The sequence below is a fragment of the Nelumbo lutea genome, chromosome 6 (assembly GCF_056320005.1).
Source record: "Nelumbo lutea isolate HS-2025 chromosome 6, American lotus-T2T, whole genome shotgun sequence".
NCBI classification, from domain to species: domain Eukaryota; kingdom Viridiplantae; phylum Streptophyta; class Magnoliopsida; order Proteales; family Nelumbonaceae; genus Nelumbo; species Nelumbo lutea.
In genome coordinates, this window is record NC_142689.1 from 29,702,183 (window position 1) to 29,724,397 (window position 22,215).

Here is a 22,215-nt window from a genome sequence, read left to right on the forward strand (position 1 = left end):
GCCACCTTGTCACGGGGATAATCGTTGGGGCCCGTGCAGCATTCGAAATGGGCGAATAAACCTACGAAACAAAGCAAACACAAATACAAACACAAAGGCAACAAGATGGTATACGAATTAGCAAAAGGCTATTTGTATTGCATTAATCAGTGGTAAGCACAAGCACACAGTGTCGAGAAGATCTCGTGTTTAACCTTTACACACTTATGAGCTCACTCGACTACCTACGTCCCCTCAATGAATACGTAAAGCTTTTGGGAGAGTGACAATAGGAGACATCAAAATGATGGAAAAGCATACTAAGTAATTACAATAATGCCATTGACAATCCCCCTTACAAAATACAAGCAAAGCCCACCCATTGACAATCCCCCTCACAAAATACAAAGGAATCACCTGTGACAACCTATCACCCTATACACTAGAGAGTCTTCTAAAATCAATATTTACAGATACATCTTGCTTAGATGTTGTAGACAGGTGGAAACTTGTGAGAATTAGACAAATAGTCAAAGGGTCAAAGGGGGAGGGAGAAGAGAGAAGTCGACACACGGAGTTTTATGGTATTATTTTGATACCCGTTAAAGCTACTTGAATCTTTTCCTCTCCGTTCGGTACTCCCTACTCCCTAGCCGGTATCCTCCTAAATCCTAATACGCCAATATTAACACGGTTTTCCCACACTACGTTTTCGGAAGTCGGGACGATCAATTTTTGGCCGGTTTCCGGGAACATCAGAACAATTCTCGGATGATAACAGAAGGGAATTCGCATTGACTCACCACTGGACGCGTCGCACACACCCCACAGTGCATCCCAACGCTGCATTATGAACATCTTGTAACATCTTCTCATCACAAATACAGATGATGTTCCCAATCTACATTGCAATATGCTGTGAGATGCGTGTTGGGTGCGCTCAGTGGGGAGACAATTGAAACGATGGTCCACGTAACTCTGTGTCGAGTACGGGGTGGCACTGCTTTTCTGTTGGAATACCATGTCTTTACCAAAATACTAAATAGTCTTCATCCAGATCCAGGGATGGATTTCACGTTAGACCATCCATACGGGTAGGTCCCACGACGCTGAGGGCTCACATTCTGAATTGGGATTTATTGCTCAGTCACAAAGCGCACCTCACGCCGATCTCACTGTGACATCTGACTCTATATTAGGAACAGTATTTTCGAACTGTCGTTGACCCAAACGGTTAGACCGTTCAACCAGTTCTGGCCAAAAACCATTGATTTGGTCAGCGATCCGTGGATATGGGTAGTCAAACTGTTGACCATGATTTTTAAAAACCGGATCAAACCATACGGTTGGACTAGAAAAATTGGGAACCGGTCATGTGACCGATTTCAGTTTTTCCCAAAATTAGATTTTCTTCAAAAACCGTCGATTTTGGTTAGCAAACCGCTGACCCAGTCAGTTAACCGTTCGAACGGTTTTGACCATTTTTTTGTTAGAACGGGCCGACTATTTGGTTCGAATGGTCAAACCATTTGACCTGGTAACTGTACCCTTGGCCGGTTCGGTCTCTAGATCGGTTTTAAAAACCATGCTGTTGACCCGATCAACAATTTGGCTGTTTTTTTTTTATTATTTTTTTTCAATTAGAATGGACCATTTGTTCAAACCAAATGGTCAAATCATCAACCTAAAAACCGATGGTCAAAACAATTCCAATTTCAATTAGGTTTTTAAAATTTGATTAGGAACATCTTCCATTAATAATTACATATAAATATGGAAGATATTTCCAATGTATAATTGGAACATATTGTGAGGAGCAGATTTGAACATATCATCCATCCAATTGGAAACTTTTCATAAGAGAATGTTCCTCACATCGACCTTACAACCACACCCCATTGTGGCACTATATAATGAGAATATCTCCCATAAATAATAGGGATAATTCTTGATCATTACCCTGTACTTTGGCTCAAGTGACAATTTGGTCCCCAAACTTTAAAATACGATAATTCAGTACCTGAACTTTCAAAATGTGATAATCCAGTATACGAACTTTCAAAATGTGACAATCTAGTGCCTACCGTTAACCATTCCATTAATCAGTTGTTAAGTGAAAGTTGAAAAGTAAAAAATGCCCTAAGAATGCTATCTAATTCTCTTTATTAACCATCCAAACATTGACAATAAAATGAACAGTCCCAAATTCTAGATTCTTCTAAACATTCATCAACTTTTCTGAATAGAAGAGTCTAGGATTTGGGACTATTCAATTTTTTGTCAACTTTTGAATAATTGATAAAGAGAATTACATGGCATTCGAAGAACATTTTTGACTTTTCAAATCACTTTACGATTGATTAACAGTGGGTACTGGATTGTCATATTTTGAAAATTCAAGTACTGAATTATCACGTTTTAAAAATTGAGATACTGGTTTGTCGCATTTTAAAGTTTGAAGACCAAATTACCGCTCGAGTCAAAGTACATGGTACTGATTGGAAAATTTCTCTAAATAATAATATATAAATAGAAAAAATGTTTCCCATGTGCCACAAAATCTAGGTTCGCAACGCCTTCGATATCGACAATCAATGTCACTTGGTTGAACTCTCATAAATTTTAATAATCTGAATTGGTAATCTTTTTCCGACTATCAAGCGCGGCCTTCACGGGTTTAATTAGCGAGAAATGTTGATGGAACATGGAAGAGATTCTTTTTCCGATTATCAAGCGCGGCCTTCACGGTTTAATTAGCGAGAAATGTTGATGGAACATAGAAGAGCTTAATAGGAAAATCACTGGATTTGAGGTGACAATCTGATGTGCCCACTGTGTCACCGACTCCACGCACACTAGATTCTGCAAGTCTTGGGCCGTGCCACCTGCGGCCCAGCATGGCATGGTCCAGCACGACGGTTGACGGGCTGTGCCAGGCCTGGCATGACCACGTAGGCGGTGCTGGGGCTGGGGTTTTAGGTCACAGGCTGGCTTGATACGGCATGACCGAGTGGGCCATGCCGCCCACAGCTCAGCCCATTATGGCCGGCGACACTGTCCATATATATTTTATACATATTTTATATATATTACATATATTTATATAATATGATATAATAATATAATATATTAATAAAATAAATATTTTTTAATTTTATTATACTAATTTATTTAATTGTTGTATATATAAACAATTGTATACACAAAATTCATATAAAATTAAAATTTTAAGTTTTTTATCATTTTTTTTAAATAAATAGCTTAGGCCCGATGCACGGTTCAACCTACACCAAGGCTTGGCCCACGGGCCAGCCCAGCCCATAACACAGCATGGCATGGGCCCGCATAGGCATGGGCCGTGGGCCATCTCGGGCAAACTCTCAAAATTTTCACCGGAGAGGTAGGCACGGCCTATGGGCCAAAACGGCACAACCCGCACTTTGCGCCGGCCGCCCATGAGCCATACCGGCCCCACTTTACACCTCTAGGTTTGGACTAGGTTTGTCCGGTACAAGGATCTAATACTTCAAATAAATTTTGGTATTTTGACCCATTTTACAGCTTACGTGACATTTGGGCATAAAAAATATTGCACATCAAGTAATAGGGGGACTAGGGGAGATCATGGGCCGTAGGCTGGCTGTAATCGGATCAGATTCACCTACCTCCGCATCCATCTGCGTCCATCTGATTGTGTTTAAAATAACTAAAATAATTAATTATTTTAACTTAAACATGTACAATAATGCATATAAACATAAATGCTGAAAATTATAAATTATAAACTTCAAATAGTTATATTTAATACCTATCTATCTATATATGAACTTTTTATCGGATTCGGATTTTAATTGTATTAAAGTTAAATATACTCCATTCCGATAATTAATCAGATGTAAATACTAACATTCAAATCCGGATAATTGAATTCAAAATTAAATCAGGTATGACTTTTAGAGTCCATTGACAACCTTAATGGGTCAATGGGTCGGGTCAAGACACCTTTGATAAGGGCTATAGCCTGGCGTAGCTTGGGTTTTGGGCTTAAAACAGAACCCCAAAATGGACCTTTTTTTTTTTCTGCAAAATTGACTAACTGTACCCCTATTGTTTGCAAAACGATTTAAAGTACTTTCACGTCTTCTAACAATAGAACATTGGATAGAAATATTGAAATGTCTATTTTACCCCTTATTATTCTTCACATTTTCAAAATATGCCTCTATTAAACAAAACAAAGTAATTCTAAAAATAGTCCAATTCTTGACAAAACCAGTGAACTTAAGGGATTGAGGTACGCAATGATACCAAAGGATTTTGGTACTTTTCTTCCCGTTTACCTGTTTGATTTGGACTACAATCCGCTTGTGACTCAAATAAAACCAGCTGACTGTGTATCGGTAGACCATTAATCGATATGTATTAAATTCCAAATCTTATAGTAGAGGTCCAAAGAGCTCCAACATCCAAGTTCAGGTGAAATAAGAGCCATATACGGACCTATGCACATCAACCCAACAATAGTAGGCTTAACCCAGAACTCTGGATCAAGGAGTTTATGTCCAGTGTTTGACTAATCCAAAATACCATTTCTTATATTACGTTTTTGGAGAATAACAATCTAATTTCTCAAAAAAGCAATCACAATAGTCAAAGCTCAAAACGTGGCAGGGAAGGTGCAAATGTGCAATACGTTTTTCTTCCCGAGTTACCGTGGTTTACAGGGGGAGATCAAACATAGTAATTCAACAATGTTGGTTTTTAACAGAGCACCCGGAATGAGTTGATAAACTTTTGGGCGATGGATACAAGGAGAAACTCCTCTCTGGAGACTGGAACTCCTCCTTCAAAGGCGATTGAGGCATCCCAAGGCTTTCTTGAGGGAATAAATCTTCTTTATTCTGAGCTTGTTGCGGCTGAGAAAGGAGATGATTGCTGCAACTTCCAGCGTCATAATTGAGGTTAATCCCATACAACTTTTCTTCAGTCTTCTCACTTTTTCAAATATTTCTGCAAAATTAAATAGAAGCTGATTTAGGGTGCCGTTCCTTCCGATCAAGGAACATATGGCGGAGACATCAAATGATTTTATAAAAACAGGGTAGGATGATTGAGGTGTCAATGCTGAGAGGGAACTTGGTCCAAGTGACCTTATTGACACATAAAATAAATTTTGAAATGAAACTTTAATGAGCAAGTAAAAATGAAATTTTGATGCACATCATTACAAAAAAGCCAAATTTGGTGAAGCCTTTGTTATTCTGATGCTACTATTGCAGAAAAAGCCAAGTTTAATGAAGCGTTTCTTATATCTCTTAGTACTCCCCTGGGTCGATCTAGAGAAACTCACAAACATGAAACCATTAACAAACCGATTTGAGCTTGAACCCAAATTATCCACTTGAAAACAAGATGTTTAAATCCACACCAACATGGTTCCCATGACATTTACTTCATGTCCAGCGACATGATACATGTGGAATCGAAACCCTCACCAATACCACCATGGCTATTGGGTCATTGTTGAGGCAAACAGTTGTAATCGTTTACTCATTGATGGCTTGGTTTTCAGGATTGTTATCTTCAGTGAGTTGATGAAGTTAAGAGAGCTTTTTTTTTTTATATATATAATTGAATAATAAATTCATTAATCAAAAGATAGATCTATTGCAAGTATCCCAGAGAGAGGCAGATGCAGCATCACTCTTAATACAAAAATAATAGAAAATACATGTAAACTACATGTAACCAACTAGAAATGAGATTATACCCAATTACAAAGCTGCCCAAAACAAAGAATCCCAATTAAACCCTTGTTTTGCAAGAGAGTCGGCCATCTCATTTGCTGATCTTCTTACCCATTGGACTTTCACTGTCATATTCCTTGTTAACCAAACCACTTTCTTAAGAAGATCTCTTAAACCCCAAAACAATCAAATCTGGATCCAGAAACCATCCCAATAGCAGCTAGTAGCTCTGCTTTGCTAGTCTCCAAAACCCACTGGGCCTGAGAACAAAGCTAAAACAATGCTGTCCTTATCTCTCAAAACCCCTCCTATGCCAGAGGGGCCAGGGTTGCCTTGGCTGCTCCCATCAAAGTTCAGCTTAACAAAACTCTCATGAGGGACCCAAACTGCACCATAACTCGAGGATGAACTACTAGCCACTGTTAACCACTTTCTCCAGAAGTCATAAAAAAAAAAGATAGGGACAGGTTTGTTGTTCTCAGTTAGTGTACTGCCCAGTGTTTTAAAAGCGCAAGGTGAGGCGTGCTGCACAGTCCATTTTGAAGCAAAGCGCAAAAATACAAAAAAAAAAAGATAAAAAATAAAAAGTCAGAAAATTTAAAAAAAGCCAAAAATTCAAAAATATTAAGCATAATATTAATTATATATATATAAACTTACATTTTAAAATTAATGTTTTAAGGAACCTATTATCTAAAATTAAGATACATAAACATAACATGTAAAATCCACAATCTCTTTTTTTTCCTCAATTGCATCACTTCATGTAGCCAATGTGATGTAAAACATATTACATTCTTGGTTCTACGAGCCGCCTTTGTGCCACGCCCCTCGAGAACCCTTGATCTAGGACCAGCTCAGTTCTAGTCCTTAGAAAATGTTGAATGGTCTTCTTGATCAGAGTTTTATGGCTGTCAATGGCTGTAATGGCTTCTTGAAGAAATAAGAGAGAAAATAGGGAAAGAAAGAAGAGAGAAAATACCTGGAATCACTCACAGGGTGCCTAGAATCACTCTAGGGCATGGGTATCACTCACCATTGCTAGCATAAGCTGAAGAAAACTCAATATATTTCATTGCCTTTGTATAAAACGTCCATAAATATTTATAGACTCTAAACTCATAATAATCCTAGGAGTCAAACTGTTAGACTCATAATAGTCTTAGGAGTCAAACTGTTAGACTTGATAATCCTAGTAGGACTCAAACTAAGTTGTCATATCCTATTTCAATTCAAAGAAGACTCAATAAATCTAAGACTACTTATGTGTTGAAGATTAATTAGTTTTATGATGTTTTTCTGAGTAGATGTTTTGTGTTAGTTGTTAGATAGGAGGTGGGGACCACAGTAGTTATGTGAGTCCAAATTTTATTATGTTTTTTGAGTGTTATATATGCTGTTTTATGTTTTACCGCCCTATAAGGGCATAGTTGTCTTTGTACTGTTCTATTATTTTAGTACAAATAATAAGTGAAGGGGGCAGCCAGATTATTGCTCTCTTTTCTTTCAACTTCTCTTCTTCTCTTTTCTCCTTCTCTCTTCCTTCTCTCTTCAAGAAATTACTTTCTTTCATATATATTTTTTCTTTTTAATTCATCAGATTTCTACTTGGTATCAGGGCATCGGCTAGGGTTTCTTGAAGCATTCTCATGCAGCCCTGGATCAGCCGACTGCATGAAGTAAAGGGCTGATTGATCTGCTATAGATTGCCCAGTTCTTGGAGTTTTTGATGGGATCTAGACATCAGGAAGGTGATCTACTGTTCGACATCAAAATCAGGAAGAACTGGAGTACGAGGAAGAGTCCCAGAAAAGTTGGACTCTTTGTTTTTGATCTGATCTTGGGCGCCCAGGTATTGTTAGTTTTCTTTCAATTTTTTGAAAAGGACGGTTTGGTTTCTGAAATTTTCTAGGCCTCCCGGAGTGATTGATTCACTTTTCTCTATTGGGAAGTGTGGGGAGGAGAGAGATTTCCCTCCAGCTAGGGTTTCTTCTTCCGGAAGGGTTGGTTTCTGTGTGTGGTATTAAATTATTTTTTGAAGGTCTCCAATCTATTTTTTTCTTACTGTTGAACTGTTTGAAATAAATGGAGAGTTGGAATACCGAGATAAAATCTACCGATATTGTGGGACTGAGTGTTAGAGGTAGTAGTGATATTTTTGGGTTTGGAATCATTACTACAATAAAACTTGATGGTACAAATTATTTGGAGTGGGCACAATCAGCTAAGATGGCTATTGGTGCCCGTGGAAAATTAGGGTATCTCACTGGGGAGGAGAAGAAACCTGATACAGACTCTTCCCGATGGGTGCAAGAGAATTACATGGTAATGTCTTGGCTGTGTAATTCTATGTTACCTCATATTGCAAAAAAATCCCTATGGGCTAATACTGCTAAGGAGATTTGGGATGGAGTGACTGAAACCTACTCTCAGAAGAAAAATGAAGCTAGAGCCTATCAGTTAAGAAATAAGATTATAAGTATGAAACAGGGAGAAAAAACTCTTGTTGTGTATTTCTTCATGCCGAAAACCCTATGGCAGGAAATAAATCACTTAGAAATTGTGATATGGGAAAGTGTAAATGATGTAGCAACTTATCACAAACTGGTGGAGAGGAATAGGGTTTTTGAGTTCTTGGCAGGGCTGAACCCCGAATTTGACATTGCTAGGCAACATATTCTTTCTAGGGAGGGTGTGACACTCTCTCAGGCCTATGCTTTTCTCTCTAGAGAGGAGAGTAGGGGGAATGTAATGCTGAGACAGCCTGGGATTGACCAGTTGGCTATGGTTGGTACAACAAAACCTAATTCGAATGGAGACAGGGGGAGTAGTGAGACTAGAAGGGAAGATAAGGACTTGGTGTGTGATTATTGCAAGAAGCCTAAGCATACCAGGGACATTTGTGGGAAGCTTCATCCAAATCTTATGCCTGCTCGGATAAGAAACAAGAAGGGAAATGCAAATGTAGCCACTACAGGAGACTCTTCAGCCCCTCTCTGCCAAACTGATTGGGAATCCATTGCAGTAGCAGCAGTGAGAATAGAATTGGAAAGGTTTGGACAACTTATGAGTAAGAAAGATTCACCCAGCTCTAGCCTTCCAAATGGACAACAGAATGCAGGAGGCAACTACACCACTTCCTTTGCACATATAGGTAGTTCATATGAAACTGTGAATCTTGCATCCACTTCAGGTAAGGAGGGACCTCCCTAGATTATAGACTCAGGAACATCTGAGCATATGACTAATGCCCCTACCATTTTCAGTTCCTATCAATTGTGCTCTGGTAGAGACAGAATCTCTACAACAGATGGTTCACATATGCCCATTGCTGGGAAAGGGAAAGTTAGAGTGACCAATAACTCTGTCCTCTGTTCCCTAAACTTCATACCAACCTACTGTCTGTTAGTTCTTTGACAAAAAATTTGAATTGTTCAGTGACCTTTCTTTCTGGTAATTGTGTTTTATAGGATCTGGAGTCAAAGAAGATGATTGGGAGTGGTCGTGAGGTGAATGGAATCTACCTTTTGGATGAGATTCCGAGACATCAGGGCCATCGTGTTAGTAGTAGTAGTAGTAGTAGTGGGTCAGAGTCAGTAAACCAGATTATGCTTTGGCACAATCGCTTGAGATATCTTTCTTTTAATTCTTTGAAATGTCTTTTCCCAAAGTTGTTTGAATCAATTCAATTATCTACTTTGGAGTGTGAGAGTTGTCAGTTAGGAAAGCATTGTTGACAGTCTTTTAAACCAAGTAATAAAAAAGTACTTTTGCTTTTAATATTGTTCACACTAATGTATGGGGGCCATATCAAATCCCTTCCATGGGAGGATTCCGTTACTTTCTCTTGTTTGTGGATGATTATACACGATATTCTTGGCTAAATTTGATGAGATCACATGATGAGGTTCCTAACTTAGTATGACAATTCCACCAGATGGTTCTCACACAATTTGGAGTGAGAACTAAGGTTTTTAGATTAGATAATGCCAGAGAGTACTTTGAGAAGGACCTAACCACGTATCTCTTAGAACATGGTGTAGTTCATCAGAGCAGTTGTGCATATACACCACAATAGAATGGAGTTGCTGAGAGGAAAAACAGACACATTGTGGAGGTGACAAGGAGTCTTATGATGTGTGCTTCAGTCCTTGTGTAGTCCTGGGGAGATGCAGTTCTTACAGCCGTACATGTGATTAATCGTGTTCCTTCACAGACTTTGGGGTTTAAGGTGCCATTTAGCCTCATTTTTCCAGATGGAGAGATATTTCGTATATCTCTGAGGGTTTTTGGTTGTGTTTTTTTTGTTCACATTCTTGGCCCTCATCACAAGAAATTGGATCCTAAGGCCAAGAAATGTGTTTTTCTTGGGTATGCTCAGAACCAAAAGGGGTATTGCTGTTATGACCCAGTGTCGAGGAGCAGATTTGTCACTATGGATGTTACCGTTTTTGAATCCACATTCTTCTTCTCGAGTGGTTCTCCTCAGGGGGAGAGTTTTGGGGAGGAGTGCTCAGAACCAAAAGGGGTATTACTGTTATGACCCAGTGTCAAGGAGCAGATTTGTCACTATGGATGTTACCTTTTTTGAATCCACATTCTTCTTCTCGAGTGGTTCTCCTCAGGGGGAGAGTTTTGGGGAGGAGAACTCACAATTTGTTCCTCAGGGGGAGAGTGGTTCTCCTCAGCCAGCACCTGCACCTCCAGTTTCATTACCTGAGCCACTACGGGCAGCCTCACAGCAATATCAGCGCCGACAGATGATGGTTGACTCCACAAATCCTCGACCCACACCACTCTCTGTTAGTCCTTCTGAAACTCCAGATTCGACAAATACAGTTCCATTTATTCCTCTTGAGCCTGTTATGTTTTCTGATGATAATGTTTCTGTCCCTAACACCATTGTTGCAGTTGATCCCACTGACCTTGATCTTCCCATTGCACTTCGTAAGGGGAAGAGAAAGTGTACAACCCACTGCATTTCACACCATCTTTCCTACAGTGCCTTATCACCCTCCTATCGTGCTTTTCTTTCTTCCCTGGATTTTGTGGCTATACCCCGGAATGTTACTGAGGCTCTCTCCAAACTTGAGTGGAAAACAATCATGCAAGATGAGATGGATGCTTTGGTCAAAAACCAAACTTGGGAAACAATTGATCTTCCCCCAGACAAGGAGACAGTCGGATGTCGATGGGTATTTACAGTGAAGTATAAGGCCGATGGCAAGATAAAGAGGTACAGGGCAAGGTTGGTAGCAAAAGGGTATACTCAAACCTATGGTGTTGATTATCTGGAAACCTTTACACCAGTAGCTAAGATGAGTTCAGTTCGTATTCTTTTATCTCTAGCAACCACCTATTCATGGCCCTTGTTCCAGCTTGATGCCAAAAATGCTTTCCTCAATGGTGACTTATAGGAGGAGGTATATATGGACATTCCAGCAGGCTTTTATGAAAATGTTGGTAAAGGAAAGGTGTGTAGACTCAGAAAATCTCTGTATGGACTGAAACAGTCACTTAGGGCTTGGTTTGACAGGTTCAGAGGGGCACTCATCCGTTTTGGATACACATAGACACAGTCTGATCACACCCTCTTTCTGAAGAGGAGAGATGCTTTGGTGCCAATTCTGATTGTGTATGTGGTGACAAGAAATGATCTGGAAGAGATTGATGATCTCAAAAAATCATTACAGCAAGAATTTGAGATCAAAGATCTTGGTGAGCTCAAATACTTCTTAGGACTTGAAGTTGCAAGATCCAAGCATGGGATCTTCATTTCACGGAGAAAGTATGTACTTGACCTAATGCGAGAGATTGGGAAGCTGGGGACCAAACCAGCAGACAATCCTATTGATCCAAATCACAGAATTAATGGTGTGGATGGTGAATTCGTAAAGGATGTGGGGAGATATCAAAGAATGGTGGGCCGACTGCTGTATATGCGTATGACACGACCATATATTTTTTATGCTGTCAGTGTTGTGTGTCAGTACATGCATGCACCTCGGGTTCAGTACTGGGAAGCTATTGAAAGAATACTTGCATATCTGAAAAAACACCCTGGCAGATGCATTCTTTTCTCAAATCATGAGAATCTAAAGCTAGAATCTTATACAGATGCAAACTGGGCAGGATGCTTAGATGATAAGAGGTCTACATCAGGAGTGTGTACCTTTGTAGGTGGAAACTTGATCTCCTGGAAGAGTAAGAAGCAAGTGGTTGTGGCAAGGTCAAGTGCAGAGGCTGAGTATAGATCCATGGCTCATGGTGTCTTAGAACTTCTTCGGGTTAGATCTCTTTTGAGTGAGATTGGGGTGAAAGTAGAAGAACTTATGATGTTATACTGTGACAATCAGGCTGCAATCAACATTGCCCACAATCCAATTCAACATGATAGGACAAAGCACGTTGAAGTTGATACACTTTATAAGAGAAAGGGTAACCGGAGAAGTTTGTTTACCTTATGTCTCTTCAGAGTTGTAGCTGACTGATGTTCTCACTAAAGGGGTGGCAACGAACAAGCTTGAACATGATCTACACAAGTTGGGAATGTGTGACATTTACCCCCAACTTAAGGGGGAGTGTTGAAGATTAATTAGTTTTATGATGTTTTTTTGAGTAGATGTTTTATGTTAGTTGTTAGATAGGAGGTGGGGACCACAGTAGTTATGTGAGTCCACATTTTATTATGTTTTTCGAGTGTTATATATGCTGTTTTATGTTTTGCCACCCTATAAGGGCATAATTGTCTTTGTACTGTTCTATTATTTTAGTATAAATAATAAGTGAAGGGGGCGGCCAGATTATTGCTCTCTTTTCTTTCAACTTCTCTTTTTCTCTTCTTCTCCTTCTCTCTTCCTTCTCTCTTCAAGAAACTACTTTCTTTCATTTTTTTTTAATTCAACAGATTTCTACTTTATGTAATGACTTTGAAATTTTAAACATAAACAAACTATAACTAGACAATCAAACCCTATTATTGGACCCTACAGAAAAATTATAAAATGGCAAAAATACCCTCGGTGTTCAATTCAGTCCAAATCCCAAGTACCATCACTATGCCATATCAAGACCTGTTGTAAGGATTTCTTATTTCTAGAATAAGTCTTCAAGGGTGCTGATCGATTCCTATCATCTCTCCTTAGCTTGAAAGAACTCGACCCCGACGAGTTAAAAGCATGGTACCTTTCATATAGTACGTGTATCTGGTGGTAAGGTAACTAAGTCAATTGGCCTCTTAGGCTGAATACCAGTCACCACTTCAAATGGACTTCTTCTTGTGGATCTATTTACTGAGTTGTTATAAGCAAACTCAGCTATTGGAACTTGAAAGCACTAGATCCCATCTAGAAGTATGATCACCAACTAGACACCGTAAAAGATCTCCCAAGCTTCTATTTACTACCTCAGTCTGATCATCTGTTTGGGGGTGAAATGATGCAGAGAATTTCAGTTGAGTATTATGTAATTTCCAAAGCGTCTTCCAAAAATAACTCATAAACTTAGTGTTCCGATCTGATACAATAGTAGAAGGTACTCCATGAAGTCGAACCGCTTCTTTGAAAAAATAGTAGCAATATGCGAAGCATCATGTGTTTTGTTGCAAGGTAAGAAATGAGCCATCTTGGAGAAACGATCCACCACAACATAGATTGTATCGTGACCCCTAGCAGTCTTGGGCAATCCAAGGACAAAATCCATGGATAGATCTTTCCATGGTTCATGAGGAATAGATAGGGTGTATATAGCCCAGGGTTCTGCTTTCTTCCTTTGGCAAGTTGGCATGTCCTGCATTGCTTTATTAAAGCAAGACTATGCTAGTTGTAAGGATTTCAGCATCATCTATACTGACTTACAAGCTGTGAAGCAAGATGAGTATCCTTTGTTTTCACTGCATAATGGTTATCTGTTTTATGATACCCGCCTATGTCTACCAAATACCTCTTTACGGGACTTTGTTATTTGGGAGTGAGAAGAGTTGGAACAGCACATGGACTAAGGCTTTGTCTAATAAAATCTTTCTTTAGGAGGTCATCAACTCATTGTTTAAGTTCTTGCTCTATAGGATTTATAAGATAAGCCGGTAAGTTGGGCAATTGTGACCTTGGCTGCAAGTCAATAGCATGTTGAATGTCTCTCTTGGGCGGTAACTCATTAGGTAGCTCTTCTGGTGCCAAATCTGAAAACTCATCTAATGCTTCAACCACTTCTTTAGGCATTTCAGTAGGTGGAACAACATTTGATTGCTTTACCTCCTTGGATATTACAACATACACAACTCTTGTCTCCTTGCTTTCTACTTCAAACTCTTTTTTGGAGAGAAAAATGTAATGGTTTTTTCTTAGATTCAGCAACGGGCCCTTGGGCTATAGTCTCCTTTTGAGGTGGTCTGGCATGCCTTTTAATAACTTCTGGTGACATTGGCTTCATGATAACTCGCTTCACATTAAATAGGAAGTGATAGGTGTTCTCTCTTCCACAATGGTAGATATCCCTATTATACAACCAACACCACATAGAATTAGAATAACTACCATAAGAAATAGTCACAAGGGCTCGTTTAGTTACCGGAATTGTTGTCTTATCAACCCAAGCAATCTTGTATGGTTGTGGATGTGGTTGTGGTGTCAACTTTAGCCGATCCACAGTGACTTCAGAAATCACATTCATACTACTGCCACCATCTATGATGAGCTTACAATACTTGTCTCCACTCTTTACTATAGTTTGAAATATTGTTGTACAAAGGCAATCTTCCTTGATTCTTCCTTTGGGATGTAAGAATACGCCAAACTATACCAACATAGTTGCTGTCTTCATCGAAAGCATCATCATCAGTGATGGAATAATCCTCTTCTTCAGCCAAGTCATCACTTGGGTCACCTACCGCTTCAATGCCATCTTCATAAATGATATTAAGGCTTTTGGTAGGACATTGGTAAGACATATGGCCCTTTCCTCCACATCTAAAACAACTAGTATCAGGCTGTTTTTTTTCTTTTTTTTTCTTTTTTTTTGGGTAACACCACTAGCAACTGATTTACTCTTATAGCCAGCCCCTTGATAAGGTCTGGACCCACTAGGCTTATTAGAGCTGGCATTACAATATGCTGGCCTAGAAGTCTTTCCCCCATCAGCTTGCTTACGAGCTGCATACTCCCCGGCTTGTGATACAAATTTCCTTGTATTTGTTTGCTTTAAACTCTTCTCAATTTTGATAGCAACTTGGTAGGCATCCTCTAAGTCAAAGACTCAAGCAGTTACCATCTCTTTCTTGATTTCAGCACGTAGTACATTCTTGAATTGAGCCAACTTTTGTCTCACTTTCAGTAGTATCACATCTAATAGATATTTCATCAAATTTACGCATGTACTACAGATAGTGTACTTTGCTTGAGGTTAGTCAATTCCTCATATAACTCATCTTGGAAGTCCATTGGGAGGTAATTGTCTCTCAAATGTTTCTTCATTTCTGGCCATGTAGAAATAGGACCATCACCTCTATTCTCCAATCACCGCTCCATGCTTCTCCACCATACTTTAGCATGACCACCAAGCTTCATATGTGCAAATTTGATCCTCCGATCATTAGTCATCAGTTAAAATATTCCTCTAGTGCAGCCAGCCAATCTGAAAAAGATTGAGGGACTAAATCTCAATTGAAATCAGAAACATCCACCTTTACCTACTTGGTTACATCATCTGGCATAACCACCATGTTCAGCTTGTTCCATCATCTCATCAAATAGATTTATGAGTGATGCTTCTTAATCAATCCCTTGATGGGTATTTTGGGTTCGATTAGCTTGTGCAGGTGGTACCCTTGTGCAGTTTGCAGCTCTTTGTCGTCCTCTAAGATTAACAGATCATTCATCTTCACCATTATTATCTTCATGGACAGCTCCGTTGTTTCGTCCTCCATCCCTTTCATTAATTAGAGGTGCTTCTTGTTGGATTTCTTCTTCTTTATCTTCTTGAAGTTCTTTTACTTGTGCTTCAAGGGTTTCAATTCTCTTGCAAAGGGTAGAAATCAATGAATCTCTTTGCATATTAGTCAGCCGACCCCTGTACTGCTTGCCACTACGTGTAGCCATGATGATAACAGCCTATAACCTTGGCTCTGATACCAACTAATGTAGGACCAGCTCAGTTCTAGTCCTTAGAGAATGTTGAATGGTCTTCTTGATCAGAATTTTATGGCTGTTAATGGTTGTAATGGCTTCTTGAAGGAATAAGAGAGAAAATAGGGAGAGAAAAAAGAGAGAAAATACCTGGAATCACTCATAGGGTGCCTAGAATCACTCTAGGGCATGAGAATCACTCACCATAGCTAGCATAAGCTGAAGAAAACTCAATATATTTCATTGCCTTTTGTGTAAAACATCCATACATATTTATAGACTCTAAACTCATAATAACCCTAGGAGTCAAACTGTTAGACTCATAATAGTCTTAGGAGTCAAACTGTTAGACTTGATAATCCTAGTAGGACTCAAACTAAGCTGTCATATCCTATAGCAATTCAAAGAAGACTCAATAACTCTGAAATTTTAAACATAAACAAACTATAACTAGACAATCAAACCCTATTATTGGACCTTACAGAAAATTATAAAATGACAAAAATACCCTTGGTGTTCAATTCAGTCCAAATCCCAATTACCATCACTATGCCATATCAAGACCTGTTATAAGGCCTTCTTTCTAGAATAAGTCTTTAAGGGTGTTGATCGTTTCCTATCAACCCTCTATTTGCTAATGTTGTTCATTCATTCATCTTAATAAAATATCTTCTTAGATTCATCAAAAATAAAATATCTTCTTAAAAGGCAATTAAAATTATGAAATCATTATTTTTTGTGTGAAAATTAAGAATTTATAACCCTAACATGGACTTGGTAAAGCCCCGACCTAGTAGCTAGGTTCAAAGAAAGCAAAAAAGCATAAATTTTTCAAAAGGCACACGCCTAGGCTAAGGCACAAGGCGCATCAGGCGTGTGCCTTTCGAAAGTGCTGCACCTAGGACCTAAACGAGGCGCCTACCCTAAAATGTGCCTCGCTTGTGTGCCTAGGTGTGCCTTTCAAATCACTGGTATTGCCCTTATCAAAATGCAGTCCTTGATCTTTGAAAGGCTTCTCTCCTTATTGTGGAAAATTCTACTGTTCCTTTCCTCCCAAATAGTCCATAAGGAAGCTGCCTTAATACACCTCCACATCAACGTTCCTCTTTTTGATTGCCAACCAAGGCCTAAGGCTTCAAACAACTGAGAAACTTTTGTTGGCATCAACCACCTGCAACCAAAGAGGGCAAAAATCCAAAACCAGAGAGCTGTAGCAATGGGGCAAGATAAAGGCAAGCGGTAACAATCCTCATCATTAGATCTGTAGAGAGAACACCAGTTTGGGGATAAGCATAAGTAAGGCATACTCTTCTGCACTTTGTCCAAAGTATTTATCTTCCAATGAAATAATTCCCAACAAAACACAAAGACCTTTAGGGGAATGGACTTGGTTCAAACTTCTTTACAAGGAAGGGTAATGTAATCATTCATGGAGAGAGAGAGACGAGAGAGAGAAGGAGAAGAGGTAGATATGATTGAGAGAAAAAGAAAACTACTTCTGGCTGCTGCCAGTTCATTATTTATATTAACTTAATATAAAAAGAATGGAGATTACAAGTATGCCCTTGGCGGCACTCCCTAGAAACAAACTAATAAGAAAGAAAGAAAATAACTAACTGACAGCATCTTAAGCTAACAACCCACTAACAACAACTATAAACTAACAATTAAATAATCCTCACAACACTCCCCCTCAAGTTGGGCTGAATATGTCTATCATGCCCAGCTTGTCACATAACTCATTGTGCCACGAGTATGGAAGCCCTTTTGTGAGGACATCAGAGAGTTGTTCCTTGGAGTTGACATAAGGGATGCAAATTTCCCTTTTTTCCAATTTTTCCCTTATGAAGTGTTTGTCCACCTCAATGTGCTTGGTCCTCTCATGTAGGACAAGGTTGCTGGCGATGTTTATGGCTGCCTTGTGTTTAACTGTAAACACCCACTTACACCCCAACGGGTCTTTTCCCTTTGGAAGATCCACCAATTCCCAAGTTTGAGTTTTATGAAGAGCATAAATCTCCTCCTTCATGGCATCTGTCCATTCGGGGCATTTTAAGGCTTTTGCAACATTTTTGGGAACAGGGATGCAATCAACTGTGGATAGAAAGGCTTGGTATGAGGGGGAAATGTGATCATAGGAGACAAACTGGGTAATGGGGTGTTTGGTAGTGCATGACCTGACTCCCTTTCTTTGAGCAATAGGAATGTCAAGGTCATCCACAGTAGGAGTAGGGGTATCAGTAGATGCAACAGGGATTGGACTTACCTCCTGAGAGTCTAATGGTGTCGGTTGCTCAATGTTTCGTTGCTCCACATCTCTATTACATTGCTGATCTCTACGACGTGTACGTTAAGACACAAAAGGGAGCAAGGTTCGGAATAGAAGGAAGAGAGACTTGGCGGACCTGAACCTACTTCTCCTCTTCCACACTACTACTCTCCCCCTGAGGAGAAGCAGAGAAGAATGGCTCAGACTCAAAGAAGGGCACATCCATAGACACAAAAAACTTATGACTAACGGGATCAAAGCACTGATTCCCTTTTTGAGAGGAGGGATACTCCAGAAAGATACAAGGAATGGACTGGGGGTCTAACTTCCCTCGAGACGGAGACAAATCATAGACAAAGGCACGACAACCAAAAACTCTCATGGGAATGGAAAATAAAGGGGACTGAGGGAACAATAACTGATGAGGGGCCATGTAGTTCAGAACTTTGGAGGGCATGCGATTGATGACATAAGTAGCTGCAAGTATAGCATCCATCCAAAACCTTTTTGGAACATTCATGTGTAACATCATCCCGCGAGCTACCTCAAGGAGGTGTCTGATTTTTCTTTTTGCAACACCATTTTATTGTGGTGTTTTGGCACATGAGCTACTATGAATAGATCCGTGGGAGGCAAAGAACTCATTGAGCTCACCATGGAAGTATTCTTTTGCATTGTCGAATTGGAAGATCTATATTTCAACATAGAATTGCGTAAATACCATCCTCTGGAAGTCTTTCACAATCTTTGAAACTTCGTCTCCACTACGCATAGGGAATACCCATGTATAGGGAGAGTAGTCATCGATCAATGTGATAAAGTACTTATATCCGCCCTCAGAGGTTACAGTAGTAGGCCCCCATACATCAGAATACACAACATGAAAAGGAACACTTGATCTTTTATTATTTGAGTGAAAAGTTGTTCTACATTGTTTGCTCAACTGACATGTTTGACACTGGCACTCTGACACTGAACGTGACTTAAATAAAACTGGAAACAAAGACTTTACTATTTCAAAAGAAACATGACCTAATCGACTATGCTACAAAAAAAAAATTGACTCTTATTTGACTGACTATGTGACTCTGAATATGACACCGAGAGACCAACTTTGTTGTCGAGAATGTAGAGATCATCCACTAGGCTCCCTCTACCAATCGTCCTTCCAGAAGTTAGGTCCTGAAAAACACATGAACCAGGAAAAAAGGTTACACTACAGTTTAAAGAGCTTGTGATACTACTAATTGAAAGCAAATTTATAGGGAGTTGAGGGACATGCAATACACAATTCAGGTTAAGGCCATGGGGAAGAGATATTGATCCTTGGCCTACAATGGAGGAGAATGAGCCATTTGCAAGCCTCACTTTATCCCTTCCAGACAAAAGGCTATAAGTCTGAAACAAGTTCGGCTTACCGGTCATGTGGTTAGAGGCCCCTGAGTCAATGATCTAAGGGGAACCAGCGGGAGTGACATGGAATGCAGAAGCCGTATTACTTGATGTAGATGAAAATGAAGTAGGAGTACCAGTGACTGAGCTATCCATCTGTGGCAAAGCCCTACCATATGACTCCAAGTGGTCTCTAAAGGAATTCATTATATCTTCCTTGGGGTCAAAATTATTAAGGTGGTCCCGGGTAGTACCAACAACCTGAGTATCTTGGGTTGCCACATGTGCTGCATGTTGTGTTCATCTTCTTCTAACCTTGCCCTTTACCCAGTTCTTGGTTCTTCACTGCCCACTTGGGTTTCTCGTGAATGTCCCAACATGTGTCACGTGTATGCCGTGAGCGCCGACAGTGGGTACAAAACAACTTGTCTTTATCATCAGCCCTCTTGGTGTCCCTTTTCTTCCCCATGTTGTTATTACTCATTGCAGCCAAAGCAACTTGTTGCTCCCCCTCGGTTGTAACCATCACACTCCGCCTACTTTCTTCCGATTGAACAAGGGAGTATACCCCGTGAACCGACGACAACTCTTTGCTTCCTAAGATCTGAACTCTCAAGGGTTCATAGGCAGGGTTCAATCCCAACAAGAAGGTAAACACACGTTGCTGAGAAACCAACTTCCTGTAGGCCTTAGCATCGCCATCATGTTTCCACTCTATAGTTTGATAATAATCCAATTCTTTCCATATGGAAGTATGGGCTGAATAATAGGAAGACAAACTACGATTACCCTGTTTACAGGTCGAGGATTCAACTTGCAACTAGTAAACCTTGGCATAATGCCTTTGCTCAGAATAGGTAGTTTTGGCCTCTTCCTAGATCTCACTAGTGGTGTCTGCCCACATAAAGTTCTTCACATCAGGTTCCATGGCTGCAAGGAGCCAAGACATCACCATACTGTTTTCTTGGTCCCACTATCATGTTCAGCTGTCTCACTCTTGGGTTCTTTCACCCTTCCATTTATGTAACCAGCTTTTCCCCTTGTCGTTACATAAAGTTTTACACTTTTAGCCAACTCCAGGTAGTTTAGACCATTTAAAGGGGTAATGGGCATGAGAAACATCATGTTTTCACCTCCCATACCACCTGTGCTGCGGGTTGGTGTAACCCCTGATGAAGTTGAACCATAGTTTGCCATAGAGTACTGCTGAACTCAGACCAAATCCCACACAACTACACAACAGCCACAAACAGAATACCAACCCTCAAGAAATTTACTTATGAGATGTGGAAAAGAAAACAAAAAACTGCTGAAATCAACTCAGTGGTGGTTCAGTCATTAAAACAGCCCAGTAATCAGTCCAACACCACCCAAGGCAGACGTTAGAATAGTATACTATCAGTCTGACTACAGCCCATACAGTCTAACAATCCAGCATCCAAACGAATGTATAGAACCAAGGAATTAGGCCTTCACACCATTGGCCAAAAACAAAAAAAAAGAACACATACCCTGTCTAGCACTTGTACGAAGGTGCCAACCAGAAATTGACTTCACAACATCGAACAAAGAAGAAAGGGAGTCTCTTTCTGCATTGCCTTTCTTCGACTAGGGTTTCCTTGATATTACGACCAAGGAAGAGCCGCAAATAGTCTGTTAGAATTTTTCTGTCTTCCACGTCCAAGAAATCAAAGAAGGAAAAGAGAACGAAGCAGGTTCAAATAGGAGAGACCGAAATTCTTTTATAACCCAGAACCTTGCTCTGATACCATGTAATCATTCATGGAGAGAGAGACAAGAGAGAGAAAGAGAAGAAGAGGAAGATATGATTGAGAGAAAAAGAAAACTACTTCTGGCTGCCGCCAGTTCATTATTTATATTAACTTAATATAAAAAGAATGGGGATTACAAGTATGCCCCTGGTGGCACTCCCTAGAAACAAACTAATAAGAAAGAAAGAAAATAACTAACTGACAGCATCTTAAGCTGACAACCCACTAACATCAACTATAAACTAACAATTAAATAATCCTCACAATAGGTAAAAAGATAGAGGACAAGCGATTTTGAAAAAAGAAGCAAATGAAAAGGAAGCTTTAGGCAAAGGGAACCAAATCCTTTCATCAAACAAACATTACCCAAGAGAAGTAGAAGATCTGTAACACAAGCCAATTCTTACTCAACCCCTTCTAAATCCAAAAATCCCAACACAGAATCAGGGATGATAGGATAAGAAAGACACTTGGCAACAAGCTCATTTTTTCACAGGGAAACTGAATAGAGAGAAGAAAACAAATCCTTAAGGGCTGAATTACCCACCCAAATGTCTTCCCAAAACCTTACTAGATTCCTAGAGCAAACATCGTACCTGATATAATGAAGGAATTGGGGGAGGATCCTTGAAATTGCTTTCCATGGTGAAGCCAATGTAGCCCAATGAGATGAGCCAACATCCCAACCATTCTCCACTCACGTCCATGTATACTACTGATCATCTCATGCCACAAAGACCCACTCTCTTGGGGCCACCGCCATAACCATTTACCAAATGAAGCCACATTATTTCACACTATGTTTCCTAGAACCAAACCACCCTACTATTTGTTCCTACAGACCAAATCCCATCTTACTAAGTGATCCCTTTTCTCCTCCTCAGGTTCCCAAAGAAAATTCCTCATCATCAACCTCTCTAATCTCATAGCTTCCC

General features: G+C 39.8%; 1 protein-coding gene and 1 long non-coding RNA gene across 22 annotated transcripts in view; one reads left to right on the plus strand and one right to left on the minus strand.

Annotated features, from left to right (window-relative positions):
* Window positions 1-4,547: 4,547 nt before the first annotated feature.
* LOC148848269 (pentatricopeptide repeat-containing protein At2g13420, mitochondrial-like) overlaps window positions 4,548-22,215 on the minus strand; it is a 37,469-nt gene continuing 19,801 nt past the window's right edge. For all 8 annotated transcript variants that reach the window (XM_088949393.1, XM_088949396.1, XM_088949395.1 and 5 more), the window contains one exon: window positions 4,548-4,989. The gene's annotated coding sequence lies outside the window, so the exon portion shown is untranslated. The remainder of the gene's footprint in view (window positions 4,990-22,215) is intronic.
* LOC148848270 (uncharacterized) overlaps window positions 4,803-22,215 on the plus strand; it is a 45,086-nt gene continuing 27,673 nt past the window's right edge. For 10 of the 14 annotated variants that reach the window (XR_016100680.1, XR_016100682.1, XR_016100677.1 and 7 more), the window contains exons 1-2: window positions 4,816-4,940; window positions 7,345-7,578. This is a non-coding gene — a long non-coding RNA (uncharacterized LOC148848270). Of the gene's footprint in view, window positions 4,941-7,326; window positions 7,579-22,215 lie in introns of all 14 variants that reach the window. The other 4 variants (XR_016100684.1, XR_016100687.1, XR_016100685.1 and 1 more) reach the window with 3 other exon arrangements.